The sequence below is a fragment of the Carettochelys insculpta genome, chromosome 19 (genome assembly GCF_033958435.1).
Source record: "Carettochelys insculpta isolate YL-2023 chromosome 19, ASM3395843v1, whole genome shotgun sequence".
NCBI classification, from domain to species: domain Eukaryota; kingdom Metazoa; phylum Chordata; order Testudines; family Carettochelyidae; genus Carettochelys; species Carettochelys insculpta.
Window position 1 is genome coordinate 3156893 of NC_134155.1, and position 10811 is coordinate 3167703.

Consider the following 10811-nt stretch of genomic DNA (forward strand, 5'->3'; position numbering starts at 1 on the left):
TTCCTGCTCTGCTGGCTGGTTTATGGGCCTGGGTGAGACAATGAGTAACCAGGAGGAAGGTCGGCATGTCAGCCTTTGCAGATTTCAACCCAAAGGGAGGCGTTTGCTTCTCAGCTGCCCTCCTGTTGCTTGGTCCTGCCTTCAGTGAAGTCATTGGGAGCTTTGTTCCAGCCCTGAACAGGGTGGTGGGAGCCCATCTGGTCTCTCCTTTCCTTCCACCCCGATTGACTTGAAGTCCCTGGGGCTGCAGCCGAGAGTGAGGGGAAGGGGAAGTGGCTCAAACTCAGAAGCAAATGTTTGGAGATGGGGGAGCAGAGTCACTGCAGTGACACACCAAATACTGACTGGCCTCCGCCCCCCCAAGCAGTTCGGCCAATCCACTGAGCCCAGAAGCACCCAGGGCCTGGATATTCTACTCCCGAGAGTGACCTCAGGCTTGTCGCCACTGAACGGCAGCATGGCAGTGCCCTGTCTTACTTCTGCTCCCTGAGCGCTGTGCCCACCTCCCCCGCTCTCTCAGGGTCTCTCAGTCCTGAGCTGGGGCATCCCCAGATATCCCCTGCTCCTCCAGACTAGAACCACACTCCCTTCGGTTAGCTCGGCCCCTGGAGCCATGGCAGTGGATACAACTGCATTGAATCCAGGAAGTGCTGGCTGCTTCCGAGGCTGGACGTGTTAGGAAGTGGCACGTCAGGGTCATAGCGGAAGTACGTGGAGCTGAGGGAAGACGGCTTTTTGGAAATTCTCGGCAGACCTTAGCAGGACAAAGGTGCTAATTACAAACCGTGGAAGGTTCTAACTGATCCTGTCCTAGAGCGGCACGTCCCACTGACCTCAGTGGGCCTGTGGTGCTCAGCACTTCTCTGGATCAGCCTCATCATAACCCTAGGATCAGAGGCTGGCGCCAGGGGACCAAACATACATTTCCAAGGCAGAAAAGCAAGCCAGGAGAAGGTGGCCAATGTTTGACCCTCTCAGCCGAGAGCAGCCCTAGGCTTGGAGAGAGGCTGGGGGGCCTGGCTGCTGCCAGGACGCTAGCCACAGTTTACTGAGCATTAGAGAGCTGTATGTTGGTGCTGGTTGCACATTTTATTTGTGCAGCTGTTGAAGAATGCACACACAGCAGGGAGCCGTTTTGTGTGAAGACCTTTCTATGGGATGCCTACACAAAGTGCTCTGAAGAGAGGAATCCCAGGGGGGCCTGTCTCAGATGTCTCTTCATGGATGTTTGTCTATCATCCCCGGTGGGGCTGAGAGTCACCATGGGTCCCATGGGAGGGGAGCCTGGCTCCAAGACCCAGAAGGGGCGGGGCCAAAGGTGGAAGGGGTGGGGCTTATGTCTGTCAGCTCTCAGCGCCACTCAGCCTGTGGTGCTGGCTGCCCTTCCCGCCAGAGCCACATGGAGCAGCCAGCACCAGGGCCAGAGTAACTGTGAGCAGAGCTCCAGGGCCCTTTGAAAGGCTGGTGCCCTGTGCACCTGCTCCCCGCGTCAGTGAGCCTGGTCATCCTTGCCTCAGCGAGGCTAAAACAGCCCTAATCTTCCCCGCAAGGCTCCCCACTACCTCCCTTCCTGAGCACTGTGGTGAATGCCCCCGTCCTCTCGGTCACTCAGCCCCATAACCTGGGCAGCATCTTTCACAGGGGCCCCATCTCTCTTGGCCATCACACCCTGGCTTGCGGATTTGTTCTCCCAGTCCAGCCACGTAACTAAAACTCTTGTCCAGCTCATTGAGACGTCATTTCTCTGCCCTGGACAAGAGCAATCGTGCCCTCACTCATCTCCACTGAAAACGCTGTGGCAAAGATCGTGTTCCTAATCCTTTGACCATGTAACTCCTCCTCTTGCATTCCCCCCAGGCTCTGCCTTTCGGACTGCATCAAACATACACAGCTTGTCTTCACTGTCAGGGCCTATCCTGGCCCAGCTCTCTGGAGGCTGACACCCATCACCGATTGGTCCCTGAGGTCAGCCTTCAAACTGACAAGAGGCAACACTCTTTTGCACACCGATGCACAGTTAGTTGGTCAAACCTGTTGCCACAGGACGTTGTAAAGGCCTAGAGCTTAGTGAGATTCAAACAGTTGACACTTTTATAGGGATGACAGTGTCCTTGCTGTTGGTGACTGGAATAATAATTAGTCAGGCTATAAGTCTTTATGTTCCACAGGATAAATCAGCCACTAACTGTGTCATGTTCAGAAGAAACTTTCTGGATGGGGAGATTATTCAACAACAATATTGTGATGGTCTTTGGACTTTAATTTGAAGCATCTGGTATTATGGGTTGATCCCAAATGGCTGTTCCAATGTCCCTGCCTGTGTTTACAAGACACAGCCTACTGTAGCTAGACAATGATGGGCTGGTCCAAGTAGCACATTTTGCAAGCTAAGATCTTTCCTTAGGTATGTGAATCTGAACATGCCCAGAAGGAATAAAGCAATGATTGTCAGTCAGTTCTTGAGAGTAATCCAAGCCTGGCAAACCCGAGATTTAAGACATGATAAGGAGTGGGGCAAAGTTCATTTTCTGTATTTATGTTCTTGATCGGGGTCAGCAACCTTCCCAAGGCGGAGGGCTGAAATTTGACCTTTGACCTCTATGTACGGTCTGAGTGCCGGGGATACTTTTTAAAGTCACTAATAGTCCTGCTTACAACAGGCTCATTAATAAGAGAAGATGCAGAGCTGTACTGTTCAAGGGGTGGTCGGTAACATTAGCTGGTCTTTTGTTAATCCGGGCGGCCTGGCTTTGAGCAGGGGCCTGGCTGCAGGGGGTAAGAGGGGGCAAGGCAGATCTCCCGCCTCGCATGCGGGTGAGAATCGGCTCCCATCTTGCGTGCCACTCTTGGCACGTGTGCTGGAGATTGCTGGCCCCTGTTCTGGATTCTGACTTCAAACCTGAGACCTGGTTTAGGTGGGTTTTGATCATGCAGAACAATCAGGGTTGAAGAATGAGCCACATGACTTTTCTCATGTTGAGGGGTAAAAGGAGTTCAAGCTTCTTGTGGGAAATGGTCTGAGAACTGAAAGCTGCCCCAGGAGTTAGCTGTGTAAGGGGCAGACCCACAGCGGGTGGGGCAGAGCAGACAATTGCCCCAGGCCTGGCCTTTCAAAAGGTCCCAGAGCTTGAGGTCCCTTTGAGTTACTGTGGCAGGGCTACTGGGTGGGGTTGGGTTGGGGGAAGCCCAGTGCTGTGGTCTCAGCGGTGCTGAGGGCCAAATGCCCTAGGCCAGGCCCTTTCTGCCCCGGCCCTTCCCCTTCTGGGTGGGAGCCAGGCTCCCCCCACCTTGCCCTGGAGCCCGTGGTGCCTCTCGGTGCTGCTGCTAATGGGACATGCAAAACTGTGCATAGTCTAGGGGTCAGAGGGACTGGTTCATTTGTCACACAATGACTCATCCAAGCAGAGCATGAGTCCTGGTCAGAGGAAAACGTTCTCCCAACAGGAGCCTCGCGTGGTGCTCTGAGGTCATTGGCATTGTCCCAAACATTCCAGTTCCTCCACCGCTATCCTATTGTAACGAGACAGTGCAGCGTTTCGCCACAACGTGTATGTTGTGCGTGCAACCAACGGTATCCTCTCCCTTCGCTCGACATCTGCACAACACCTGAGTAATGCTGCCGGTAAACTTTGCACAACATCCCCTTCGGCAATGGGGTGCATGACACACCCCTCTTCCTGGGCACCAGCCACGCTCCCAAATCAGGCGTGGAGAGACCGCGGGGTTGTGCAACTCCCGTGTCTTTATTCACCTGAGCTTGTCCCAGCCCCAACGCCAAACTATACGCTGTCCTTACAGGGGCTCTTTCCTTTCAGGCAGAGCCAGTCGTCAGCGAAGAGGTTCCCAGCTCCCTCCCTGACTGACCTTTCCCTCAGTGCCTGCCCTGCTTCTTGCAGCTGTTAGAGCCCGTGGCCAATCCTCAGGCTGGCATCAGGCCTTTTATCAGCCCCAGGCTGTTCCCCCTGACTGGAGCTAACAAGGCAAGGAGTAGTGAAATGCCCCTGCACCAGCAGCCTGCTACATGCTCCTCCCAAACCTCTGTTCCATGCCCCCCTGCTTAGTAAACCATTAGCGTGCATCCTTGTTGCGCCAGCGAGATTCAGGACTCATGCAGCATCTGGTTCTCACTGTGAGATGTGTAGAGAGCCAAGATGCCTTGAGTATATTGGTAATAACTGTGGTAACACTAATATTGTAACACTGCAGACCTGGAATTCACATGCAAACTCAACGCTTTCAGATGAGGTCTGAACAGTAGAGCCTGGGAGTGGCGAGCTCCCTACAAAAAGTAATTCTTCCCTTTTGGTAGTCTGACCCTCTCGTCAGTGGTTGGGAGTGGTCCACACCCACCCTGACTGACCTGTCCTTGTTTACACTGGTCCTCCACACAGTGATGGTACGCTCCCGTCTTTCCATGTGTAGCTGGCCCTGCCAAATGAGGTTTCCACTTCACGCATCTGATGAAGTGGGCTCCAGCCCACTAAGGCTTATGCCCAAATCAGTGTGTTAGTCTTTAAGATTCCAGAGGACTCCTCGTTATTTTTCCAGGAACAGATTCACATGGCTCTGAAATGTTATAACTACCGGTGCTGTGGCCCTTACAGCAGGATAACTAGCAATCTATTCCCCATTCAGTTCAAACCAAGATTACAGGTTGTGTCTCTGTGAGTTCGGAATGGGATGCCAGCAATTCACATCTTAAACCATAAGACACGATATCTGGGGAGTACCATATAAGAGAAATCAGACACTCCAATTCCCAGCCATAGGAACTTGGGAAGGGAAGTTAAAACAAAGCTATTTGTTAACTGTACAACACAATACATAGCTAGAACTTTCTCTCTCGCTCTCTGGCTGGCTACTTGGAAACTCCCTAGATTGGTGGGTAAGAGTGACACCTTGTTTTCCTATGCACAGGGGTCATTGTGTCCTGGAGTTAATCAAGTTTCACTGGGCAGTGCAGGAACAAAGATAAAGCAATTAAAAATATTACTAAGTGACCTATAGAAACACCTCTAAGTATGTATTGACTTGGGGATGTGGCTGGGCCTTTGGGACCGGTAAGACCTGTGTGGATATGGTGAGATTGGTTTTTATAACCTCTCATCTGTGTGAGGAGGGGACTGGCTGTGGCACAAAGGAAGCTGGAGTGTCTGAGGGATTTCCCTGGGTCACTCCTGGCTGGCCAGTGAGGCAGCGGAGATTATCTTTGAGATGGGTTTGGTGCCTTATAGTGCAGGAAACCCCAGTCCGGGCTGTAAGTGGTCTGGTTTTAAGCAATTTCCCCAGGCCTGGGCCTCTTAGCAGTGCCTCGGAAACCTCCGTATATATTATACTTGCTATCTACCTCACCAGGGTGCGTCCAAGCCAGAGCTGCCAGGTTTCTTTCAAGGAAACAAGAAGGTGTCTGACCAAGCCGTTGAGAAAGCTCTTGGGTGACTCAGTCATTTGCTACGTGCTGCCTTTTATAACTGGCTAGGAGGAATTGCAGAGGACCAGGCTATCACTGTATAAAATGGGAAATGCAGCATGTCAGTTACACTGGTGTAAATCCAAAACAACTCACTGGAAGTCAATGGGATCGATATCTATGCCACCAAGATCAGCATCTGCTCAGATGTGCCTTCCCCACTTTGTGTCAGAAACATCCAAATCACCATGATGTCACAGCATCTCTCAGCCTAGTCATATCTGGGGGGCAGTTTATGTAATAGGCAATTCCCATTCTGTGTGTCTCTTTCTTAACAGATGCTCAATGCAGAGCCCCAAGAAAAAGAAAAGAAAAGCTCTATGTTTTTCTGGGGCCTTTGTTAACAGTGCCAACACCCTGTTGGTCTCTAAGTCAAAGAAATCTTAGCATGCAATGTGGCCAAAGACTCATACACCTCTTACAACCCATAATCCCCTTCAATTACATATTTCTATATGCTTGACCTTGAGCTCACACACGCAATAGGAAGTGCTAGGTCTGGGCACCATGATGTAAGAAATTACCGGAGTGATGAGCAAGAATTAGCAACCTCTGCAGGCTGGGCGCTGTTGATTTTGCACTTTTGGGGGACTAGAATGCTTTGGATCCACACTAGGGAGGTTACCGTGTAACCGGATAACCACTAAGCCTCACCCTGAACAGCTGAGGCTTACAGGTTATGGTTAACTGGTGCGGGCTGCAGCAGCCCCACACCCAGCATTGGTGGAGGATTGCTCCAGCCCTGAATGGCTCACCATGGCTGGGGGCTCAGCGCACCCAGAGAAGCCCCTATCTGCAGCAGGCCTGGCTCGGGAGTGCTGCATTTGGGAGCACTCCTGTTTGGACGGAGCTGCCTTGGTTGTGCTGTGGGTGGGGGCATTCCAGCTCAGCCAGAGCAGGCTCCTTCCATGGCAACGTGGCTGCTCCAGCCGGGCGGAGTGCCACTCCAGCTCAGCAGGTATAGAGAGGCCTCCCTGGCTCCCTCCACCACATTTAATCAATTAAACGGTTAAGCATAATGTTTAACTGGTTAATTAATTAAACAGAATTTTACATCCCTCATCCAGACCAATTGACTTTGCCCAATATTCATTCTAGTTTTACCTGCCTTGAAAGGGCATTATCAGTGGTTTGGGTGAATGATATACAAGAGGTTTGTCTTCATGTCAATTTGAATGTATCTTTGTATCTCCCCTGAAACACCCTTTTGTAACTATCCCCAGTACAGCAGGTTCTACAACAGCGGAAAGTAGCAATGAGAACATTCCTGACCCACCACAAGGTCTGATGAACTAACCTGGGAGGTAGTGGCACTTAGGTCAAGCCGCCTCTGTGCATTTCCTTAAGCTGCCAAACTCCAGGAGAATTATCATCTTCCAGCCCTTTATGAGATCTGATCAGCTGTTTGCGAAGGCAGGAAAGCCCCACACTTCCTTGTCTCTCTGCGGCCAGGCTTATATTTTCTCTTTTCTATTGGCTGCCGTTACGAACATGCAAAGACTCTGTTGCAGCTGCTCAAGGTGATACACCACTTGTCCTGCACAGAAATACCACTGATTGTGGCATGGACTTTGCCTGTCCCTCCCACACAAGTAGGAGAGAGGTGCTTTGCAGCTGCACAGAACTCGGTGTATTTTCAAAGCTTGTCTTTTACCACCAGAAATTGGTCCCGTAAGAGTTATTCCAGTGACTTAGGAGCTGAGTCTCCTCTCAATGCATAGAGATTTATGGGCAGTTTAGGGAGTTACCAGTAGAAACTGACACAAAAATCCTGACATCAAGCTGCACTTTCCCAGCCTTGAATGTGTGGTTGAAGTTAACCAAATGATTCCTCTTTAATTCTGCCTAGCTACAGTTCTGATGCCCTAAATCCTATTCAATTTTACTGTACTACTTTGAGAAATTGCAACTGTAAACAGCAGAAAGAGCATCACTTTTTTTTTTTTAAATTTTGCACAGAGTTCACCTTTGATCCTGTTTATAAAGTCCCTAATGAGTTCCTGCAGTGGGGGCTGGTAAGGACTGTCAGGATTTTACTGAGTAGTAGACTTAAAACCACTTTCTTGTGGAACTCCTTTTTTAAAGAAGAAAAATTATGTCTTTGTGCTTTCTGGCCCTGTTCTAATGATAAGAGACTATGAAAAGAGTTGGTGAAACTTTGTCGCATTTCACCAGTCCTGTTTTTGAAGAGGACGTATTCTGTGTTATTTATTACTTTGAAGTGAAAGGTGACTCACAGAATCTGCTTGCTCTTCAATAGTTCTGAATGTCTTTGAGCAAAAACTTTCTAGAGACATTTTAATGGACCATTTTCAAAGGGGCTGAGCCCATCTTCCCCCTTTCCAATGTAGTCTGAATTCTTCATATATTGAATCAGAGTAGCGTAGTAGACCCACCACAGGAATTGCAGGCACAGCTCAGAGTGTTTACACCTTTAACTAGCTGAAGATATGCGCTTGGCTTTGAGTTTTATATTGACCGCTGTCTTTCCCATAAGTTAAGTGCTTGGGTGCCTCCCCCCAGAAAAGAGTCAGGTGCTGCCCTGATTAGCAGAGCATCCACCCCCACACCCTGGGGGGGCAGCCGGTCTTTCTGCTGGCGGTGCACATCTCATATGCCTCACTCTAGACAATAAAATTAATTCTGCACACGCATAGGAAAAAACAGAGGGAACACTGACCGCTGCCCTTGCGTGGAGCAACAGAGGGTCTTATGCATGCAAAGAACAGCAACTGCAGAGCCCCTAGGGGACTCTGCGGAGGCTCTGACACTTGTCCCTTTCTGGGCTCACAGCGCGGCCGGGGTTGTTGGGGGGCAGACGGGAGGAAGGAGAGGGATGTCTCGGGACAGGGAGAAGGACAGTGTCTCCGAAGGCGCTCAGCCCCTGACCGCCTCTGGGGGGCCGCTCCCTAGCTGGGTACCCTGGACACGGCCCCCTGCCCTGCTCCCGGGGGCTGCTCCCGGGGCAGCGTCTCGCAGGCTGTAGCCTGGGGCTCGATCCCTCAACTGCTTTGGAAACCAGGGTGAAGTCCTGGGCCGCCGCCGTCGTCCCGATCAGCCGGGGGGCGGACAGGCTGGGCGGGGTCGCAGCCGCTTCTGCGGAGTGCCTGCCCCGCCGAGCAGCCCTGCAACCGCGTCCACGCGTCCCGGCGGGCCGCCTTAGCCCTGCTACGAGCAGCACGCGGCCCCTTTAAGATTGGCCACGCCTTCCTGGTGACGTTTACAACTCCGCCTTTCGGCTGCACCCCGATTTGTCCCCAGGCCCACTCATTGGTCCCAGCCCCGGGCAGCCTGGTCCCACTTTGTCTCTATCTCGCCTCGTCCAGTCCCCTCCGTTCTCCATTGGCTCCTTTCCGCTTTCTCCTTCCTCATTGGCCCCCTCATTGGCTCGCCCTGTTCCCTCTCTGCCTTCCCATTGGTCGCCTCCTCAGTCGTTTCTGTCCTCACACTGGTCACCTCCTTAAAAGACCTTGCATGTGCCCTTGCATTGGCCAGCTCTGCGGTGGTTCCTGGTCTGCCACTGGTCACTTCATCAGATGGTCCCGCCCCTGCCCTGCTATTGGCTTCCTTCCCCACGCGCTGGGTCGGGGAGCTGGGCTGAAGCGCGAGCTGAGGGGGACAAGTCGTTGGCCCGGGAGCTGGTGTCGGGCTGGGCCCGCGGGGAGCCCCGGCCTGGCCGCCTCCTCAACGCCACCGACCTCTGCCTGCTGCCCAGCCTCAACCCCGACGGCTTCGGGCGGGCGGGAGAACAGGCGCGGGAAGGACCTGAACCGCAGCTTCCCCGGCCAGTTCGGGGCGGCGCAGCCCGAGCTGGAGCCCGTGCCCGAAGCGCGGCCCCTCATCGCCTGGATGCAGCGCAACAAGTGAGGGGGGCCCTGCCGGGGGGAGGGATGGAGAGCGGGGGGGCCCTGCCGGGGGGAGACACGCGTGCGTGAGAGCGCGGGGGGAGGGGTACGCTGTGGAGGCGGTGGGCTCGGGCGGGGCAATAGGGAACCGCAGGGGGGGCCGCTATGTCCACACGTGAAATTTGGGTCCGACTGAGGAGGGGTCTGGATCTGCGCTGGGGGTCTCCGGCTCGTAGCCAGTAGCTCCGCCCTGTGGGCTGGGGAGGGGAGGAAGCTGTTGTGCGCGCCCGGCCCTCATCCCAGCAGAACTAGTGGTCAAGACACTAAACGCTTTTTTTCTCACTCTACAGTCTCCTGCGGTTGTTTGCGTTGTCCCAGTGCCTGCTGCTGGCACGTCTAGCTACCTGACTCTTAACTTACGTGCTGGCTCATTGAGCAGACCTCTTATGCCTGTATTAATCTAAGGAACAATGACACGCAGGACTTGCTGCTCTCTTGTTTCCTGACTGCTGGTATTTTTCTGACCCTTCTGTTCTGAGATATAAGCCTCTTAATCTTGCAGGGAAACCACTCCTGTCAGGGGTGGCAGCCTGACTCTTAGCTGCACCCCTGACAGGAGTAGTTTCCCTGTCCCTGGAGTGGTGGGGAGTGGAGAACCAGGCAGTAGCCTGGCTCTGGGTTCCCCTCTGCTTGCAGAGCCAGGAAACTGCCACCTTGATTCCCAACCCCTTGCTGCTTAGGAGACTAGAGAAACTGATCAGCCATGAGCTGGTCAGTTTCCTGGGTGCTGCAAGCCTCTGGGAGGTGGTAACCGGGCAGCAGCCTGGCTCCCCTTCACTTGCAGAGCTGGGAAACTGCCTGTTTGCTTCCCAGCCCCTGCTGCTTAGGGGAACCAGGCAGCAGCCTGACTTCCAGCTCCCTTCCCCTTCCAGGCCCAGGAAACTGACCAGGGCAGCAGCAACAGCCCTGGTCAGTTTCCTGGCTCCAAGAACAGCATGTGGGTAACAGAAGCTGAGTTTGGAACCTGTGCACTCCCAGGCTTTGCTTGCACTAAATGCTAGCACTATATTACCTCCACTAGGTTAATGGACTGGTGTGTTTGGGGCTTTTTTTTTTTTCCTGTCAATATTCTCTTCATTTTGTCCTACCTCTATTCCCCCTTCTCCCTTCCCCAGTCCGTGAAGACTCCCTGCAGAAAAGCACGAGTCACATTGCCATGGATGTGGCGTTAGGCAATTTAACAGCTTGGCTTGATTTAGAGCCAAGCATCTGAATTGTGCTCATCATGTTGGTCTTTAAACTCGAGTTGTGTGAATGTCTTCATCTGTGCACAATGTGGGAGAAGCAGCATTGGGATACCACTGAGAAGGTAAACTACATGGCTGTTTGAACTTCTAGTGTTTTGGCTCCCCAAGAGATGTTTGTAGTTGACTAATGATGTTCCCATTCTGTGAAGTTACATGGGGGGCCAATTTTAAGGAAAGAAAAACAGAGCC